General features: G+C 44.2%; 1 pseudogene; it reads left to right on the plus strand.

The window, feature by feature from the left end:
• The window catches only part of LOC135098466 (lachesin-like), an 87,575-nt pseudogene that overhangs the window by 60,030 nt on the left and 5,271 nt on the right, over positions 1 to 22,274 (plus strand).

The following is a 22,274-nucleotide window of genomic DNA, read 5'->3' on the forward strand; positions in this document are numbered from 1 at the left end:
CTTCAGTGTACTGGCTCTATCTTGCTGCTTAAGAACATTGGGGTAGGACAGTGCTTCCTCTCATCTTCAGTGTACGACGTTCCTCTTCTTAATCTCTTTCACTACATCGGGTGACATTATGACCTTACCGTTGCGACGCCATAAGTAGTTCAACTTCCTCTTCTGAGTCTGAAGTGAAGGTGAACGCCACTCGCAGCAGAGAACAGCAGGAGGGTTAATAAAGGGCGGAGTGGTTGTCTGCGCTGAGGTGTGGCTGATCCCCGCGTCCCTCAGTGTCGGCAAGCAGAGGCAGCATTAAAAATGGCTCTTCATCACAGGAAGAGTTTTCGTATCTTAACGTATTCGGCTATGAATGTTACCCAACAATTCATGCTCAAGCACAACAGCAAAAATATCCTCACTCGGTAAAGTTAATGGACTGTTTGTGGCGAGCATTTTTAAAAATTATTTCCTGACATAAATCACATTATCTAAACTCACACACACGCACGCAAAAAAAGAATCATGCTTCCTGACGTATTCCAATTAACCAAAACATTGGGATAAATTTGGAAGAAATAGCTAAACAGTAAAATCCTGTCAGCCTCAAATGTCGAGGCAAACGAAAAATTTAAACGGAATATAGATCCTTTCAATCATGGGCGGCGCAGCCCATCACCGCGGAATGAGCCGCTGTTTGCCTTCCACCCCGCCGCCTAAAGGTTTCTCCGCACGGCAAACGCTGCCTCTATTTTTCAGCCTCGGTGAGTCGCGATGGTCGCTTTGTGCCGCTAAATGAGAGGCAGAAGCACTAAAACACTGACAAAGGCACAGCAAAATTGGACATGAGGACATGGCGCGCGGGGACATGGACCAGACGCCGTGTGGAGCTGTGGGATGAGGCGGCCAGGTGACGCGGCCTCGCATTGTGTGGCTAGGCTCGGTAGGCTCAGGGAAATCAACAGGTCCTGCTGGCGCTATCGTTATTATTACGATCGTCATCATCGCTGTGAATGAGTGTGTTGCTCTTAATCTCCATGAATAAATGCGTAAGCCAAGTAATTACTACTGGCATCATGAAAGCAATTACTCCGCTCATTGTGTCGTCACCACGCCATCCTGCCACCACTGTGCTGTGTGTGTGTGTGTGTGTGTGTGTGTGTGTGTGTGTGTGTGTGTGTGGCGTGCTCCCGCCATTGTGCTGTGTGCTGCTGTGGTGTGGCAGGTCTGGTTCAGAAGGCACTGCTACTATTTTTACTACTACTACTACTACTACTACTACTACTACTACTACTACTACTACTACTTCTACTACTACTACTACTACTACTACTACTACTACTACTACTACTACTACTACTACTATCACTACTACTACTACTACTTCTATTATTATTATTACTACAACTACTGCTACTGATGCTGCTAGTGTTGTCACACCACCACCACTACAATAGCAACACCACCACCACTAACAACAACAACAACAAAAATTACTACTACTACTACTACTACTACTACTACTACTACTACTACTACTACTACTACTACTACTACTACTATTACTACTCCCACCTGTGCAAACAAAGTGATAGAGAAAATCAATCTAGCAAACCAAAACTTTCACCGCCACTACCACCACCACCGCCACTACCACCACCACCACCGCCTCCGCCACAATATCGCCGCCCAGGCCCCACGGGAGGGCTTGGCCAGCTTCCAGACGTGTTATGGATAATTTTATGAGTGTGTCTGAATCTGTGTTCCTGCTTTGCCGCCGCCAACCTTCCCCTCCTCTTCCTGGTGGTGGTGGTGGTGGTGGTTCTGGGCGGGGCAGCGAGGGCGTGTATTTGAGTGGATCTCTCTCTCTCTCTCTCTCTCTCTCTCTCTCTCTCTCTCTCTCTCTCTCTCTCTCTCTCTCTCTCTCTTTCTTTCTTTCTCTCTCTTCCTTTCTCCTTCCTTCCTTTCTCCTTCCTTCCTTCTTTCCTTCCTTTCTTCCTTCCTGCCCTTCTTCTTTCCTTTCTTCTTTCCTTCCTTCCTTCCTTCCTTCCTTCCTTCCTTCCTTCCTTCCTTCCTTCCTTCCTTCCTTCCTTTCTTCCTCTCTCGCTGCCTCCCTCCCTCTCTCCCTCCATCCATCTATCTTCTTCCTATTTTTTCTCTTTTCTTTCCTCTTTTCTCGTCTCGTCTCATCTCTCTCTCTCTCTCTCTCTCTCTCTCTCTCTCTCTCTCTCTCTCTCTCTCTCTCTCTCTCTCTCGTGTTCTCTCCTCTTCCCTTTAAGTCTTTCCATTCTTTCCTCCTCCTCCACTTTTCTTTCCGTCTTCCGTCCTTCCCTCTTCCTCACTCTTCTCTCCCTTTCGTTTTCTTTCCTTTCCTGCCCGCAAATGTTTCCTTTCTTTTGTTCTACGTTCTTCCTTTACTTTAAACCATTTTTATTTCTATTCAGACTCTTCTTATATCCCCGTTCTCTCTCACACACACATACTTACACACAGACAAGATTAAATGAAGGCAGTTAGTGGTAGAAAGTAATACGTTTTACACACTTGAGAACTCGTAGAACGGCAGATGTAAGTACGTAGAGGACGAAGATTTGGTTACATACACAGCCCATCAGTGAACACTTCGTAGCATGAGTCTGTTAAGTAAGGCTGAGGACCGCCGGACGTCACTAAGTTGTTGTTAAAGAAGCAACCTTGGTACTTTGAAATATACAGGTAATTACTTGGATTGCAGTGATTTGGATATGGGAGGAGAATTTTAAGGAACGAAAGAAAGATGGAAGGCAAGGAAGGTTGGAAGAAGTTGAGGAAAGTGGAATGTGTTGATATGGACGTAAAAAACAATATTAATGGGAACGAATAAGATGACGGAGGGTTGTGGAGAGCAGAGAACCGTCACATAAGCGAAGAAAAACTGCAGGCAAAGGAAAGGAAAATATGCTGAGGAAGGTGGAATGTGCTGTGATATGAAAGCAACATTAGTGGACGGACAGTATAGAACAAAATGACGAATTGTTGTGGGGTGTAGTGAATCTTTATATAGGCGAAGACAAACTGTAAGCAAAGGAAAGGCGAAAATACTGAGGAAGGCTGAATGTGCTATGATATGAGAGCAACATCATTGAATAGCTGACAGAGGCTTGTGGGAATCAACGAAGCGAAGAAAAATCATAAGCGAAGAAAATCTGATCTGCAAGCAAAGAAAAGAAAAAGAAAAGTGAAAGAAGTATTGTTAGCCATGAGAAGTGACAGGTGAGAATGGCCTTTCCCAACTTTCATCTGTGACTTTTAACTTTTACCTGCTGTTTGTGTATTCAATTGATCCTGGGCGAGTTTTTTCTTCTCTTTCTTCTTTCTTTTTTTCTTATCTCGTGTCGCGTGTTCGCACTCTATATCTTTACTTTTTTGTACCTTTTTCTCACACACTTCATCTTTTTATCTTGCTTTTAACAGGCTGTAGTGGACGTTACTGGCGCTTTCAAGGTTGCTTTCATGATTCTAGTGATGGTTTACCAAGAACTGTATACTAATATTGTGAAAATCTCCCTTGAGAAAATGGTTAATTAAACAGTCAAAGTAAGAGAACAAAACATTTTAAAATACGAACTTTTGTGCAACGCTTGTCTTTAAGCTTTGTTTGTTGTAATTTCCTTTCCACAACGTGACGTATACAGAGGATTATTATGATTTGCTGTGGAGAACTTCCTCAGTTTGTTCTCCGTTCATCACCACTTGAAAACGCAGCGATTGTTATCAAGTATCTATTGGGAATCAATATTTTTGTAACGTGTCGCTTCGCAGAGTCTTCCCGCACCCTATAGGTCCTCCACGCCTCGCAAGATCTTCCCGATACTCATGGTTTCCTGGTTCTCAAGATCTTCCTGCTGCCCAAGATGATTAAACCAAACCTAATTTAACATCCTACACAGATCACACTTACTTTTAAGAATCTTGGATATTGTACCTCTCCATTTGTCAAAATCTCGCTCGTCGCGCTCCGCCACTACTTCAGATCTTCCCGCTCTTCATGTCTTCCAGTTATCTTATGTTCTTCCTTTTCAACGAGTTCTCTTGTTTTCAATCTTTTTCCTTTTCTCCAGTCTCTTCCATCATTTCTATTTCCCAAAGTCTTCACGCTGTCGTTGTACTTCATTTATTATGTGTCCTTCCCCCACACGTCCTCTAGTCTTCAAGTTTTCCCTGCTTATAGTATTTTCCCGCTCTTGTATTCAAAGTTTTCTCGTTTTTTAGAGTCTTCCTCCTGACTCTCTTCCATTTTTTTTTCACTGTGTCGTATCTACTCGTCTTTTCTCAAGCTCCTCTATTTTTTCAACTCTTTCCGCTCTCTTCTCTCTTCTGCTTGTTAAAGCCATGCTTGATTCCGTTCATAAATAGCAGTGCACACACTGTGATAGTAAAAGTAGTAGTAGTAGTAGTAGTAGTAGTAGTAGTAGTAGTAGTAGCAGTAGTAGTAGTAGTAGTAGTAGTAGTAGTAGTAGTAGTAGCAGCAGTAGTAGTAGTAGTAGTAGTTATAGTTGTAGTCGTAGTCGTAGTAGTTGTCGATCACACGCGGAAACAAACAGACACACACACACACACACACACACACACACACACACACACACACACACACACACACACACACACACACACACACACACACACACACACACACACACACACACACACACACACACACACACACACACACACACAATTGCATGCTCACGGTAACCTTGGAGTTGGGCGTCTGGCTGGCAGGCGCCAACATTTCATCCTGAATATTACCGTGGCCAACGTGCTGAAGGAACAGTGAGTCAGCAAGAAGGATGTTCAACAAGAAGAAACAGATTCATCGCGTTTTGTTCGGCGCCTGTGAGGTGGAGGCTGGCGGGGGCGGTGAAGCCAGCCGGTGAAGGCGACCATCGCCGGGGTCAAGCCTCTTTGTGCTGCTCACCTGTGCTGCCAGTGGCGCCCGCGCTCCAGCCAGGTATCCAAGTTCTACTTTAGGGAGACACGGGTCATCACCCGCCGCAGGATCTACACCTCCTACACCGCCGCCCTGGACCTCGAGACCTTGTTCCGGCGCGCCGCCAAATACTCGGACTCGTGCGAGGTCAAGATTTCCATCCGATTTCACCTCGGGCAGAAGCACGGCGTCCGCATCGGCCTGGACAGTTTTCTGGAGAAGCTGATGCGCCGCGGACCGCCAGATGAGTTCCTGCTGCAAGTAAACAACGGAAAGGTGTTCGTAAAGCCGTTCCTGTCCGGGCCGTCTGCCTCGTGTGTACAAGGGAAGGGTGTCAATGCGGGGAGGATTAAGCAGCAGGCATTTTGGAGTGACACCCTGAGGAACATTGAGGAGTGTGGCGACGCGCGGCGGCTGGAAGGCGAAGAGGAAGAACGCGATAAGATACGGAACGATGCACGCGAGGCCCAAAAGGTGGAGGAGAGGAGGAATGTTTGGCAGAAGGAAGAAGGCAGCGAAGAGAGTGGAGAGGACGATGCGACTGGAAAAAGCAGCTCCGAGATGAACGAGGAATCCGAATACAGTGAAGAGGAAAGTGGATGGGAAACAGAATATGACGACGAAGAAAGCGAATGGAGCACTGATGAGGATCCTTCAGTAGACGAGGAACGTGAAGGCGAGAGTGAATTGGAGAAAGAATATGATGGGGAAGAAAGTGAATGGTATACTGACGAGAACAACACAGCGGATGAGGAAAGTGAAAACGAGAGTAGATTATAAATAGAATATGATCAAGAAGAAAGCAAATGGAACACTGACGAGGATCTTGTGATGGACGAGGAAAGTGGAGACGAAAGTGGTTAGAAGACAGGATACGGTGGAACTGAAAGTGGATGGGATACTGACGAGGAACTTATAACGGACGAGGAAAATGAAGAGGAAAGTGGAATAGAGACAGGATATGGTGGAACGGAAAACAAATGGAATACCGTGGTGAATGATGGACAACGAAAAGAAAATGAAAGCACCAGGTGAAAGAGAGAAGGAAAGGACCAAGAAGCGGAAAAGTGGACGACGAGAGAAGGCTGAGGAGGGAGGCGAGGAGAGGCGTGGCGGAGGCAGGCTGGTGCAGGGGGCTTGGCCATGCATCCGCGGCGGCCTGCTGGTCCTCGTGGGTGTTGTCTTGATGGTGGTCATTGTGGAACCTTTTCTACCAGATGTGGATGACTGAGGCGGCGGTGAGAGGACCTTGTGATGGAATGAATAGAAAAAAAATGAGAAATAAATGAAATGAGAACATAAATAAATAAAATGACGTACCTACTCTTGTGTATGTGATGAAAAATAAAACAAAACGATATGAAAATAAATAAAACGATTGAAAAGTTAATTAAAAGAGAATCAAATAAAATAATGTAGTTTACTGCACGTGGAAAGAAACCGACTCCTCGCCTCCATTTCCTCTCCCCAAAGACTCCCAAAGTTCCTCGCACTCCCTCAATCTTCCTTCATTCTCCAGCTACCAAGATCTTCCTTCTGTACTTCTCACCTCCCTCTGCCCCTGCCCAAAGACTCCCAATGTTTCTTCGCACTCCCTGAATCTTTTTGTATCCTTCACCTCTCTTTTCCCTCCCTCACTCTGTTCCTTGCACTTCCCGATCCTCCCACCTGCCTGTATAAGGTGAGCAGCGGTCATTACTTGGCGGCGGGAAGATTCTGGGGCGGAAATAAAGGCGGTGACTTGGGCGTCTCCGTCAGAGGGGCGGCGGCCCGTACAAAGCCCCCGGATATTACCTGGAGCCCTCCTCCCTCAGTCTCCGAGCCCCTCACATTTTTTTTCACTTATTTTCTCAAGGGCGAGAGAACGGGCTGAGGGGGAGGGGGAGAGAACGGTGAGGGAGGAAGGCGAAACAGTGAATAAGGAAATAAAAAAAAAGAGAAAGGCCTTTAAAAGATGTGAAATGGTTTGTTGTGGTATTTATATACGTGTTTGTTTGTTTGTTTGTTTGTGTGTGTGTGTGTGGGAGGGTGAGTGGGTGGAGGGTTAACTCATCACTTCTGTGTATTCTGATTTTATTGACATTATATCTGTGTTTCAACTTTTTCACTTGTGTTTTCATGGGGTTTTCATTCTCCCGACGGCTGGCGTGGTTGTACGTAGATAGAGATGTAGGTTGTCTTTGTTATCTATATCAGTGCTATCAATCTTAACTCTATTTTATGTAATATCATTTATATTTTCAAGGATTTTCCACCTTTCCTGACTGGTGGTGTGAGTGGAAGTGAAGACCAGTGTGTGCTTTCTATTTATTCTATTTATTCTTATTTCAGTAACTTTAGTCACGTTTCCTACCGTTTCTTCTCCTTGTTTTTTAGTAGTTAACTCGTACTGTACATTCATAAAGTTTGTTTCAATTCCCAACAGACAGCGCAGCTACAAGTGAAGACACTAATTCCTATTTCACTCATTTTAGTCATGTTTTTACTACACTTATTCACGTTTCTACAGTTTACTCGTACATTCACGGAGTTTCTTCCTCTTCCCGATAGGTGGCGTGGGTGCAGGTGGACACGCAGACGATCCTCACCATCCACAAACAGGTCATCACCAGGAACCCGAGGATCGCGCTGCTGCACAACGACCACCGCTCGTGGCACCTCGAACTGAAAAACGTGCGGGAGAAGGACCGAGGCTGGTACATGTGTCAAGTGAACACCGACCCGATGAGATCCAAGCAGGGCTACGTGGATGTTGTGGGTGAGTGTTGCGGGGTCTGGTGGTGTTAAACATTTCCCAGCAGTGGTCATTCTTTGATAGCATTGAGATTACTGTTAAGAATTGTTTGCATAGACACGCTCAGCAAACAAGGAAATAGGAAGTTAATTTCGCCTTTTTCCACGCCATAGAACTGCTAGAGAAGCTACGTAGTATAAAAATGTGCCGGGAAATTTGGAGGTGATTATGGGATAAAATATGTTCAACAGTGTAAGGGTTAAGGGAGGTGCTGTGGGAGTCTGACCGGCTGTGTTGGATGTCCAGTGCTGTGTTAGGCCCGGAATGCTTGCTCTGCTGTGTTTGTAAGTGTTTAGTGTTATGATGGAGATGAGGTGAAGTATTTTAAGTAAGTTAGGGAATGCTGATCTTTAAATAATCGTAGATGGCTAACGAGAGAGAGAGAGAGAGAGAGAGAGAGAGAGAGAGAGAGAGAGAGAGAGAGAGAGAGAGAGAGAGAGAGAGAGAGAGAAAGAGGGAGAACGTAAGGAGGTTAAACCAGAGATGAAACCCAGAGAAAACGAATTACTTTTACGGAAAACTCAATCAGACCTAAAAGAAAAAAGATCCACAGTCGCACAGGAAATGCCATACAACCCACCCCGCCTTGCGTTCCTTACCCAGTGCCTCCTGACATCATTGACCGGGAGTCCTCTGGTGATCTGACCATCCGGGAGGGGCAGGACGTGACCCTGACGTGCCGCGCCAAGGGCCACCCCACGCCCAGCATCGTGTGGCGGCGGGAGGACAACCAAGACATCGTGCTAGACTCGGATAAGGCAGGTGAGGCAGACTGATGCATGCTGTGCTGTGCTGGAGGCTGGATTCCTAAACACCGAGTCGTCTGGTCTTTTACACCTAAGTGGCTATAATGGAAGTTATTTCAGGGTGTATCAGTGATTCTATTGATGGTTTAACAAGGATTCTATGCCATCAATAGAAAAAAAGAACCACTAATGGCATTTCTTAATCATCATATCATCCTTCCCACACACACACACACACACACACACACAGTCGTAAGAAGTTATCCATACTCTAGTCCTGCACGTTTATTATTAATCGCCTGTAGTTCAACAAGCGCCCTCTTTAACACACCAGCAGATCTTCAAGCATCAATTCTTCCTATGTATTCCCATGTGACACTCTACATGAAAGCTCCCCATAGCTCGCTACTTGAGTCTAACCAGAGCTAACCCCAAGCTTCCTACATCAACGTGGCTCTCTCGTTTCTGATGTCGATATGGGTGACATGGGCGGGCTGGCGGCGGCAGACAGTGGTGGGACGGACACGGCCCACACGGTGAAGTCGGTGGAGGGCGAGACGCTGGTGATGAAGAGAGTGTCCAGGCTGCAGATGGGCTCCTACCTCTGCATCGCCTCCAACGGCATCCCGCCCTCCATCAGCAAGAGGACCCAGCTTCGCGTGCAGTGTGAGTTGGCGCTACTTGGTTACTAATACCTTACTGTTCTCTGGCGCCTGGTTACTTAATATCAGGGCACTCAGGGACTTTTCTTTTTAGTTCTACGGCTGGCTTTAAGCGCTTTATTGGGAAGGCATTGGTAAATCTGTTCTTTCAATCCATGCTTTTCTTTGTTGTAGGTGAATGTAAAGGTTTTGTGGTGTGTTTTGAGTGATGTGAATTGTTGCTTGTCGTAGTGAGTGGCTTAAGGGAATTATGAATGAGATGATGTGGAAATTAATCATCTTCAGCAAATAGTTCGTGAGTAACATTTTTAATTGTTATAATTGTCCTTTGTTAACATACAACGCACTGCAAAAAATACCATACGCACTGTAAAAAATACCTTGTATGGACAACCAGGAAAAATGAGAGAGAGAGAGAGAGAGAGAGAGAGAGAGAGAGAGAGAGAGAGAGAGAGAGAGAGAGAGAGAGAGAGAGAGAGAGAGAGAGAGAGAGAGAGAGAGAGAGAGAGAGAGAGAGAGAGAGAGAGAGAGAGTTGGTTTGATTTTGTTTTTCTAAGCTACAAAACTAATAAGAGCATGGAGTACAAAGTAAGTATTTTAAAGAGTTGTAAGTGGTGGTGAGAAAAAGTACCTACTTGTTTGAGATTAAGTAAGGGTCACTCAGTTCCGTCATTAGTTTGAAATTAATCAAGGTTTAATTCAAGATGCTTTCTTATTTACTGTAGGATGAATTATTGTGCTGTAAAGTTGATTTCAGAATACTCTCACATATTGACTTTCTGAAGAATAAAGACTGAATCTATTTTACTTATAATCTGTGCTAAGAACTAAACTTAATATCAGGATACTAATCATAATGACAGGAAAGGATATACATTACGGATGACTTAAACATGTGTGAGTGTATATATCTTTGTGTCAGAGAATGGCAGCGAAAGAGAGAAAGAAAATAAATAAAAAGGAGAGAATAAGGAATAATTGAAACGGAAAAAGAATGACAATAAGAGGAGAGCTTCTGATAGTGGTAAGCAGAAAATGAACGAATGGAAAGTGTACGCACGATTTGTGGGAGAGAGAGAGAGAGAGAGAGGAGAGAGAGAGAGAGAGAGAGAGAGAGAGAGAGAGAGAGAGAGAGAGAGAGAGAGAGAGAGAGAGAGAGAGAGAGAATCTTAATCATCCTGCCCTCACTCCATCACTTCCTCACACTATTACTCCCACACTCTCACTCCCACACTCACCCCCTCCCCACACTCTCCTTACACTCCCTCGCTCTCACCACTGCTCCTCTCCTTGCCCCTCGCCGTAGTCCCCCCTGTTGCCTGGGTGCCGCAGCAGCTGGAGGGCGCCCTACATCGGGCAGGAGCTGACTATCGAGTGCCACACGGAGGCCTTCCCCAAGAGCATCAACTTCTGGACCAACACGAACGGCGATATGGTGGTGTCCGGTGAGCCTCTGTGTGTGTGTGTGTGTGTGTATGTGTGTGTGCGCTACGGTAAGCTTGGATATATTGAGTGTTAACGATCGTACTCGTATATCATGAATAACGTTCTTATTTTACGTTTCGTCTTCTTATTCTTCACTTTCCTCTTCTCTTTTCTTTTTTCTTCTTCCTCTTCTTCCTTATCTCCTCCTTTCTTCGCAACTCTTTCGTCTTTTCTTCCATCCTGGCCTTCCTTTCCCATCTTCCTTTTCTTGTTTCTTCCTTACTTTCCTTTTCTTTTCCTTCCTTCGCATCTTTTCTCCCTATTTTCCTCTTCCATCCCTCCCAGACGAGCGCTATGAGCCCATCGTGACTGAGACATCCTACAAGGTGTACATGAAGCTGAGGATTCGCCGCGTGGAGAAGAAAGACGTCGGGACTTTCCGCTGCATCGCCAAGAACTCGCTGGGAGAGACAGACGGGGCCATCAGGATCTACGGTAAGCTAAATGTTCCCTTGTGGTATTCACCTTGACTTTTCGTAATGTAAAGCATGTGAGGGGGGTTATAGTGTTTGGACTTTAATCGTTTTCCATTGCAGCGCTGAAGAATACTCGTTGTTGCTTTCCTTTTTCTTATATTGGAGACTTTCAATACAATACTCATCAAACGACTCTTCGTAATGTAAAGCATGTGAGGTGTTATACTGTTTGGACTTCATTCGTTCTCCATTGCAGCGCTGAAGAATACTCGTTTTTGCCTTCCTTTCTCGTATAGTGAAGACCGTACCTATATTAGTCATCAAGAGACATACGAGTACTATAGTCTAAAACATGCAAGAGATTACTATGTTCAGCCTTCAGTAGTCCCCTATCCCAGCGCTGTAGAATGTCCATTACTGCCTTCTTATGGCCTATGACTTAGTAAAGAATTGGCGCTTTCTCTTTTACTCATCAGACGACAATGGCAAATTATAATTGTAATGCTGTAACGTTAAACCCTCAGCAGTTTCCTGTCCCAGCTCTGAAGAATGCTCATTATTGCCTTCCTATAGCTTGGCAGAGAAAATCTTACAGTATCTTCTTTCACCCATCGAACGGCAAAGGTCAGATATGATTCCCGCGCTGTGACATTAGGCTTTCAATAGTTTCCCGACCCAGCACTGAAGGGTACTCAATAGTTCGTTTTTGTGTTCTATAACTTGGTGAAGAAGACCAGATTTTCCTCTTACACTCAACAAACTCTAATGTTTAGGTATAATTATTAATCGTGCTGTTACGTGTAAATCGTCCTTGTTTCGCTTCTATAACTGTAGAATAATCACTTTTGCCTTCCTGTGTGCTATAACTTAGTGGAGATCTTACAGTATCTATCTCCTTCACCTATCAAATAACACTGGTCAGGCATTATTGTCGTACAGTTAGATATCAGCTTATTTTTTATGGAGCGAAGCGGATGAGCTGGTTAGGTTAAGCCACGACTATTAATGTGCTGTGACTAACATTATAATCATGAACTTTCTAATACTATACTCTCATTACGCCAAGTGAATGAATTTTGGAGGATTGATTCAATGGCGGGGTAATTACTGTATACAGCCGTAAAGTAAAGGCTGCGCAGGTCTGTCATCGACCACACATGTTCTATAAATTAAATTGAAATGATAACCAGGAGCTTCCTAATACTATGCTTTCTTTACACAAAGTAATTTATGTTTAGAGGACTGATTAAATAGTACGGTGATTACGTAGCCGTGTATTTCTAAGGAGTGAAGTGGATGGACTGCTCAGGCGCTGTGAATAAGACTAAAACGAAGTTTTGTAATACTGTATTTTCTTTACGCTAAGTGACTGAAGTTTAGAGAACTGATTTAATGGTGGGATTATTACATATCTAAGGAGTAAAGGGGATGGACTGCTTAGGTGCACCCTTTACCATTAATGCACAAGGCTCACATGATTCCCAAACGCGCTAGTTACCACTTGCCGCACGCCACAGCCCGTGACAGCGAACGTACATTTTTTTACCATTTTTTGCCAGCAGTCTCGTGCACATGATGTAAAATATAGAAATTCTCATTCGTATTCCGCGTTCGTTTGTGTAAGGTCGATCACACTCGCATGAAATAATAAACACACGTCTTTGTATGAATTCCAAGAACATTATTTGACAAGCAGCTGGTGCATCAAGTATTCCTGTCCGCGAATGTGATTGATGTGGGTATGAGATTTATGACTCGTTTATTTTTCATCCATAAATATTGCTTTTATTTTATTTTTTTTAACTCCTTCCTTACAATCTAATTAACTAATTTCTTATATATATATATATATATATTATATATATATATATATATATATATATATATATATATATATATATATATATATATATATATATATATACATATATATATATATATATATATATATATATATATATATATATATATATATATATATATATATATATATATATATATATATATATATATATATATATATATATATATTTTTTTTTTTTTTCTATTTAAAGAGAACTTAAAACATACCAACATTACTATCTATTTCATCCAATGTTAGTTTCCTTCCCTGAAAATCATGACTCATTTACTTTTTACTCACAATTTTTTTTTCTTAACTTCTCAACAAAATACCAACATGTAACGAATTTATTCATATATAAACAAAACTAATGCACAAACCACACTAGTATATCAACATAATAACTTTTTTTTTCTCATTCATGGCTGGTTTCCTTTCCAGAGACTCACACGTAATCTAAAAACATCACTTACATATTAACTTGAGACTCACTTTCCTTCACTCACTTATATTCTCTTTTCTGAGCCTCATAGCGAACTCACGAACAGCACACACACACACACACACACACACACACACACACACACACACACACACACACACACACACACACACACACACACACACACACACACACACACACACACGGCCAGATCACTAGTTTCTCTTCCGTTCTCCTTTATTCCCTTTTCTTAGTCTTATATGTAACAAGCTCACAAACAATACATACACACGAACCTGATCTCTAGTTTCTCTTTCGTTCACATTCACTCTCTTTTCAGTCTCCTATATAGCTAACTTATAAACGAGGAACATACAAGATCTCCAGTTCCTGTTTCATTCATCTTTACCTTTCTTTTTCTAAGTCTCGTATGTAACTAGTCAGTATTTACTTCCTTTTCTAATTCATATATGTAGCTAAGAAACGCTTTGCTTTCTCACCACGATCATTTTTCAAAGGCTTCACAGATTAGCCAGATTTTCAAGACTGTTTCTCCCGTCGATATTTTAGAAATCTTGTTAATCTGTTACTAGAACCGTAGAAACATCTTAAAAAACCCGTGTGACTTTAAGTACATTGAGCCTTTTGTGGCGAGGAAATGTTTCAGAATATGGTCGTAACTTACAGGCAACATAATAGCAAAATCACCAGTATTTTCTTCATTCACCTTTGCTCTCATTTCAGTGACCTGTACACTTAATTCACGATCTCCTTGGCACGTGTAGCTAATAACACATTCATGAAGCAGCGGCCATTAGGATCAGGCAGCTGTGTCCTTTTCATAGAACATCTGTGGTTCATGGTTACTTGTGTCCTCCTATTCAAGTTCTCTTTTTAGCTCCCTCATTACGTTATTCCTCTTTCTCTTTTTACTGCATCCCTTTCATCCTTCCCTCTTCTCTTTCGTTTCCTCCTCCTCCTCCTCCTCCTCCTCCTCCTCCTCCTCCTCCTCCTCCTCCTCCTCCTCCTCCTCCTACTACTACTACTACTACTACTACTACTACTACTACTACTACTACTACTTCTACTACACTACTTTTTTCCTCCAAGTACTCATCTTCGTACGGGGATGACCAGGTGTTAATCTTTAGATCATAAACACATGGGGCTATTAACACACACACACACACACACACACACACACACACACACACACACACACACACACACACACACACACACACACACACACACACACACACACACACTCACTCACTCACTCACTCTCTCTCTCTCTCTCTCTCTCTCTCTCTCTCTCTCTCTCTCTCTCTCTCTCTCTCTCTCTCTCTCTCTCTCTCTCTCTCTCTCTCTCTCTCGTGTCGTGGCGCTAAGAGGCTCCTCATCTGCTTCAAGTGTCCTCAGTGATGCTCTTTTGATGCCGAGGAACACACGTCGTTTAGTCTCTCTCTCTCTCTCTCTCTCTCTCTCTCTCTCTCTCTCTCTCTCTCTCTCTCTCTCTCTCTCTCTCTCTAAACAGTTTAAATATGAGCAAAATTAGCTACATGAAGCCGTCAGACCCACACGTAGCACTCCCTGTATGAAATGTACCTTTGTATTTTCTTTCCTGAGATTCATACGTCCAGGAAAAAAAAAAAAGAAGTTATACTGCAGCTTGAGTTATCGTTCCTACTCTTCCCACTTAACTATTTATTGCGTTTCTCTATAAAAACTTGCACGAAGAGGTGAATTCTACAAGACTTAAAAGAGGTAAAAGAAGATTCAAGTACAAAATGTTACAGTATTGCCTTTCATGAAATTCACCATCTTAACCTGTTGGGAAATAGATGTGTTCTTTTGATGAGAGAAATGTATCCATCATATGCTATTATTTACTGTGGGCATATTTTGTATTAGTCCCCGCTGCGTGATAACAGTATGTACTCAGTTTGGTATGTGAATTCTTGTCGGCCACGTGACAACTACTGGCAACTTTAGGTCCACAATAACAGCTGCGTAGTAAGTGAGGTTTCCGGTAGCTCTCTCTCTCTCTCTCTCTCTCTCTCTCTCTCTCTCTCTCTCTCTCTCTCCGAAGACTCATTCAAAGTCTTCAGAGTTATTCAGAGTCCTAACCTAACCTAACCTAACTGAAGACTCATTCTAGTTACACTTCTAACACTTAAAAACAACGCCGCACACACACACACACACACACACACACACACACACACACACACACACACACACACACACACACACACACACCACACACACTCACACCATCTTACTCGGTCCGTATTCTGAAACGCTTAGCTCTCTTACCACGGCCATTTTTAAATACTACAGAGATGATTAACTAGGTTTTCGAGAATGTTTCCCCAGTTAATAATGTAGAAATCATGTTGATCTGTCACTAGAACTGTAAAAACATCCTTTAAAACTCCATGTCACTACTAAAACTTTTCTGAATGTAGTGGAAGTGCGGAGCGGAACTGTTTAAGAATATGGTCTCTCCTCCCGTCCCTTCTCGCTACAAACCAAACTCGTGCTCTGCAGTAAAACTCGAGAAGGCGTCCCTCCCTCTTTCGTCCCGCTCTCAATAGCCCGCCACGCCCCACGAGCAATCACGCCGCCGTCACCACGACACACAACTGGCCACGGTGCGACGCGTAAAAACTCCCTCCCCCTTCGCGTCCTCCCCTCGATTTATATTACGTGGAGGGAGGGATGGAGGGAAGGAGGCCTGAGTGTTAGTTGTCTTGTGAGAGCATTACTGTTTTCGCTTTTGTCTTTGTCTGTCTGTCTGTCTGTCTGTCTGCCTCTCTTTCTCTCTCACATCATCATCTTCAGTTTGTGTAACTTTCTCTTTAATCTCTATCACCTATTTTCGCCTTTCAATCCTCCACCACTACCACCACCTCCTCCCTCTCTACTTCACCGCTACCACCACCATCACCACCGCCATCAGGGCGTCCATAACAAGCGTGGTCGTCAGCGTGGTGGGAGGTCGTGGTTGTGAGTCTCTGGGGGAAGGCTGCTGTCAATTCTAGATTAGCCTCATCTTTTTGGTGAACGGCATTTGCTATCCTCTGATCTTCCCGGTGTGTGTCTTCTGCCTCATCCCTGTACCTACACCTCTGTACTGTCTTCCTTGTACTTTCATCCTTGTACTGTCATCTCGCGTATCAGTTCTAACACTCACTAGTTCTCTGCTTACGGTGACTAGCCAGGCGTGCATTCTCAAACGTTTCTCCGTCCTTAGTGGAATTTTCAAGGATGGTTTTTTTTTAATGATTCCAGTGATAGTTTAACAAGGATTCTATGCTGTCAATAGAATAAAACACCCATGAGAACCTAACCTAACCTAACTTAACCAAACCTAACCGAACCTAATCAAACCTAAACTAGTCTAACCTAACCTAATCTAATCTAACTTAATCAAAGCTAACCTAACCTAACCGAACCGAACCTAATCAAACCTAACCTAATCTATCTTAATCTAACCTAACGTAACCTAACCTAACCCATCCGACTTATCATTCCTGTGGGCTTTGTAAATAATCTAACCTAACCTAACCTAACCTAACCTAGCCGAACTGAACCTAACCCAAACCTAACTCAGTCTAACCTAACTTAACTAAACAGAAGGTAACCTAACCTAGCCTAACCTAACCTAACCTAACCTAAACCCATTCTGTGGCCTTTAAAAACAATCCTGATGAGAGAACAAAGCGCTTCAGAATAAACACAGCTCAGTGAATGCGGTCGTGCTGTTCTTAGTCGAGCGAGCAGTTTATTTTTGCGGTCTTTTTTCCCCTCCGTGTATGTTAAGGGCAATCATGCTAACGTGTAACTTAAGACACAGTAATTCACCGTCATTTGCATTGTGTTGTCTGGGATGTTGTGAGCTGTGAGTGTTTTAAAGTGGCCAGTTAGGGAGAGAGAGAGAGAGAGAGAGAGAGAGAGAGAGAGAGAGCGAGAGAGAGAGAGGAGAGAGAGAGGAGAGAGAGAGAGAGAGACGAGAGAGAGAGAGAGAGATCCCCAAAGCTCATTTTAGACAAAAAAAAAAAAAAGAAAAAAGAAAGTGAGAAAGTGAGTCACTGTTTGAGTGTTTTAGGTTGAAAGAATGGGTGTGAGTGAGTGAGTGAATGCGGGAGACCAAAGCGGGGAGATACAGAGGGAGTGTTGGAGAGTGAGTGGACTGATGCGTCTCTTTACTGAAGATTGGCAGAGCGGAGAGCCAAGACTTGTAACCCTTGTCTTTAGGCCCGCCAGAGAGAGAGAGAGAGAGAGAGAGAGAGAGAGAGAGAGAGAGGAGAGAGAGAGAGAGAGAGAGAGAGAGAGAGAGAGAGACTAACTTCTACAAACCTTGATGGCGTAACTCCACTGCCTTAGAGGGTAGAGGCGCCTTACAATGGAGGGAATTACAGCGAGACAAACAGGTGAGCACACAATAAATTTTCCCCTCAGCTCGACGGGCACGAATGAACGTCTTTCAGCGGTGTAATTGTCCCCTAGTTCTGAGAGAGGACCGAGGGGCTACTTGTGAAAATTTAACTTTTACTCGGCCTGTTTACGAGGACATGGAAGGGGAGGAGAAGGAGGAGGAGAAAAAGGAAAGAAGGAAGGAAGGAAGGGGAGGGATGAGGAGAAGGAAAGCCTGTTCATACCGGAGCTTGGTAGTAAAAGGAGCCGCTCTCAAAGCTCTCACAGTCCCCCCCTGCAAATAAATATAGACAGGCAGACCTAACACAGCCAGTCTTTGCATTGGGGGTGCTAAAGGTGGTCCGCTTACTCACTCTGCTAGGGACTTCAACCCGTATCCGTGTCCTAAGGTTTTAATGTTGTAATATACTAATCATGTTCTTCAGTTTCTTGTAGCGTGTAGAAGGAAAGTAAATGGAAAGTATCTGGTGTTGTCGCAGTGATAGTGGAGTTGTGCCTAAGAATGGCGCTATCATCCCATCACTTTCTTGCTCATAAGGTATTCAGGAGTGTAAATAATTTATGGGAGTGAGAAAGATTAGGTGTGTGGTGTGTGTGTGTGTGTGTGTGTGTGTGTGTGTGTGTGTGTGTGTGTGTTACGCTTTGAAAGAAAGAAAGAAACATACAAACATTACTTGTTAACATAAATCATAATCTTAATTTTTTTGCTTTATTTTTGTTTGTACCTCATCCACAGTGATATATCTTTATGTATTTACGTACTTAAAATTCGTTTCACACTACACAGATACACACACACACACACACACACACACACACACACACACACACACGGTCATCATCATCAACTCAGGAACACATCATTGCACATCATACCTCCTCAGTTCAACTTATGATTCCCCGCCACCACGACCACCCCACCACCACCGCCACCTGTCCCGCCACGCAGCCGCCAAGCCAAGCAGAATGTTGCCCCCCACCCACCACACCCACTCAGAGACCTACCTAGTTGTCCTCCTGTTAACATTATCTTTGCCCTCATGTTTGTCACTTACTAAGCCGACATAAATTTGCTTTGTTTAACTTGTTTTTATATTGCTTGTTATCATCGCTTCCATTTAGTGACCTCAGTGGCCTCCTGTTAACGTTGCCACTGTACTCGTGTTTGTCATTTATTAAGCTGACATAATTTCTTTACTCTTTTCTTTTTGTTTATTTTCGGTTACTCGGCATCACCAGTTTAATTTTCTTATCTTTGCGAAAATTACCATCTTCCGCTTTATCTCTTTCTGTCTTTGTACGTTTTTGTTATGTTTTTTTCTTCATCTATTTGTTTGTTTGTCTACTTCTCTCTCTATCTAGCTGGCTGTTTCTCGGTCTTTCTGCTTTCATTTGTTTATTTCTCTCTCTCCTCTCTCTCTCTCTCTCTCTCTCTCTCTCCTCTCTCTCTCTCTCTCTCTCTCTCTCTCTCTCTCTCTCTCTCTCTCTCTCTCTCTCGCCACTGAAAGCACTCCTCACAACACTCTTGGCTCAAACTTGCACCGCGTCGCCTTGCTTTCCGTCCCCCAAGAACTTAGCGTCGCCCTCTCGGTAATGGCAAAAAGTCGTGGCGGCGAAGGGTTGTGGAGTTTTGGGCACAAACACGAGGAGAAGAAAGCGAGCTAGAGCGCCCTTTGAGACTCAGAGCCCACGGTCACACTAAGGTCGCAGTCCCGTGAATATGGTCGTGAGATTTTCAACCAAACCGCACTTTTAGTTAGGATGGAGGGGAAGGGAAGGGAAGGGGCTTTTGAACACGGGGTAAAAGTCAATGGAAAAGGCCCGGCTGATGACGAGCAAGGATCCTGGTAACGCAATCAATGTCTTAGAGCCTTTTGCCACGGACTCGCCTTTTTGCCGTGGCTCCAGCCCAAGTAGATTCAATTACTCTTCAATCTACATAATTTATTCAGACTTCCATCGAGAGAGGTAACTCAGTTTGCAGGTAAAGGCGAGGGTGGTATTGTGGGTCGTCGCCGCCGCAGCCTCCTCCTCCTCCTCCTCCTCCTCCACCTCCACCTCGCCACACGCATCCCAAAGCCGCAGTTTCTGTCCCGCTTGCACACTTAGCTCGCCTCAGGATCGTCTTTTCCTTATTCTGCGCAGGACAAGACATTTATAAAGCACGCCCGCGAACACACACACACACACACACACACACACACACACACACACACACACACACACACAAGCAAGCACTCTCGAGGCACTATGGCAGTAAGGGAGGTGTTGGTCTCTTCCCTTCGTTTTGTGACCAGTCCGCGAGGTGGCAGCACTGGCTATACTGATAGATAGATAGATAGATAGAAAGATGGATGGATAAATGGAAAGATAAATAGATAGATAAAAGAATATGATAACAGATGGTAAGTCTTAAGCATGGAAGAGATGCCTTTTGTTGATTACTAGCTTTTGCAGTCCATTATTTTCTCATGTTCTTATGCCTCCGCCCTCTCTCTCTCTCTCTCTCTCTCTCTCTCTCTCTCTCTCTCTCTCTCTCTCTCTCTCTCTCTCTCTCTCTCTCTCTCTCTCTCTTCCCTCACACAGAGATTGAGCCGCCCAAGTCACACAGCAACGGAGTCTTCGAGATGGTGGAGGCTGACGGAGGCTCAGGCGAAGGGTCCACACCTGTCCCTCAGAACCACCTGAACAAAGGTACTGCTCGCCCTTCCATTTGTCTCTTCATCGTCATCGTCCCTTCACACTCCTTCCTTTCCCAGATCGGCACAGTCTTTCTCAGGCCCCTTTCTCCCCTCTTCTCTTCTCTCTCCCTTTCTCTCTTTCGCTCTTTCCTCTACTTCTCCGATTTCCACTTTCTCTCTCTCTCTCTCTCTCTCTCTCTCTCTCTCTCTCTCTCTCTCTCTCTCTCTCTCTCTCTCTCTCTCTCTCTCTCTCTTTCTCCTGTTTTGTAGTTTATTTTCTGTCTTGCCGTGTGTGTGTGTGTGTGTGTGTGTGTGTGTGTGTGTGTGTGTGTGTGTGTGGTGTTTAGATTTCCTTTTCATGCAGTCGTGTGAAAAAAAAAGTCGTATATTTAGGTACTATTACGTAATGCATTTAGAACATGCAATTAAAACGGTACTTGAGAAATACAAACTTTGCTTATACGTATATATCAAATTTTCATTGCCATTTTATTCTGCATCGAGACGAATATTCTTTTTTTTTTTTTTCTGCTAGTGATATTATTAACAATAGTGATAGTATTTATGAAGCGTAACACGTGCATTCCGACACCAGTTAGGTTGCCAGAGTACTATGATGCAGCCTTCAGTTCCTGTGACCGCTACTATACCTACATAAAACTCCCTTCCCTCCAAACTCACCTCCATTCCTCTACCTCTCTTCCTCTCCACCCCTTAACTTAACCCTCCCATACCCCACACCCACTCCCGTGCCTGCCAGCCTCCGCCACCCTCACCCGTGCTCTCGCTCACCTGCCTCCTTCTGTACGTGTTTTCTCTCCCCGTGTTTCGTCTCAGAGCTCAAGAAGTACGAGGACGGACGACACCCGAAGGGCATCAACGACGTGACCGACGCCTATCAGCACCCCAAGAACTACGACAGCAAAGGTGCGGCGGGCGAGAGGGGAGGGAATGGGGAGAGAGATATGAAGGAACTGAGGAAGGGATATAGGGTAGAAAAGGCAGAATTAGGATAAGAATTGGAGTAAAGGAGAGAGGAGGAAGAGAGTGACAGAGGAGGATGAAGGGAGGGTGAGGAGAGAGAGAAAACCGGAGGAAGGAAGGGAGAAAAAAGGATTGGGAGTGATAGTGAAAGGGAGGGACAGAAGAAAAAAGGAGAAAAAGAGAGGAGGGAGAAAGGAAGTGACAAAAGAGGAAGGGAGAAAAGAACGAGGAACGAAGAGAGAGAAAAGGGAGAGGGAAAGATAAAACCAGGACAAGAAAGGGAGTAAGGGAGAGAAGAGAAGAAAGTGAGAGGGATAGAAGAAGAGAGATGAAGATAGAACGAGGAACTGAGGAATGAAGGGAAAGAGAAAACCAAAACAACAAGAAAGGGAGGGCGGGGGTAGGGAGGATGAGAGGAGGCGAGAGAGAGAGAGAGAGAGAGAGAGAGATAAAGGCAGAGAAAAAAAGGAGAGGGAGATAGAGAAAAAATATAGCAAAAGTGAGGCAGAGGGAGAAAGACGAAGAGAGAGAGAGAGAGAGAGAGAGAGAGAGAGAGAGAGAGAGAGAGAGAGAGAGAGAGAGAGAGAGAGAGAGAGAGAGAAGAAACCAGTAGAGAAAGAAAGATGTATAGATTGAAAAACACACCCACCCACCCACCCACCCACCCACACACACACACACACACACACACACACACACAGACAGAGATGGGGCGGTCTTTGATCTTGGAAAAGTGAAAAAAATGGAACATCTAGGCCAAACTTGCTTACATTGAAGGATGGTGTCAAGAGAAGTACACCTTCCACCGTGAGGGCGCGGGAGGGTGTTCA

The sequence above is a fragment of the Scylla paramamosain genome, chromosome 4 (genome assembly GCF_035594125.1).
Source record: "Scylla paramamosain isolate STU-SP2022 chromosome 4, ASM3559412v1, whole genome shotgun sequence".
In the NCBI taxonomy this organism is placed as follows: domain Eukaryota; kingdom Metazoa; phylum Arthropoda; class Malacostraca; order Decapoda; family Portunidae; genus Scylla; species Scylla paramamosain.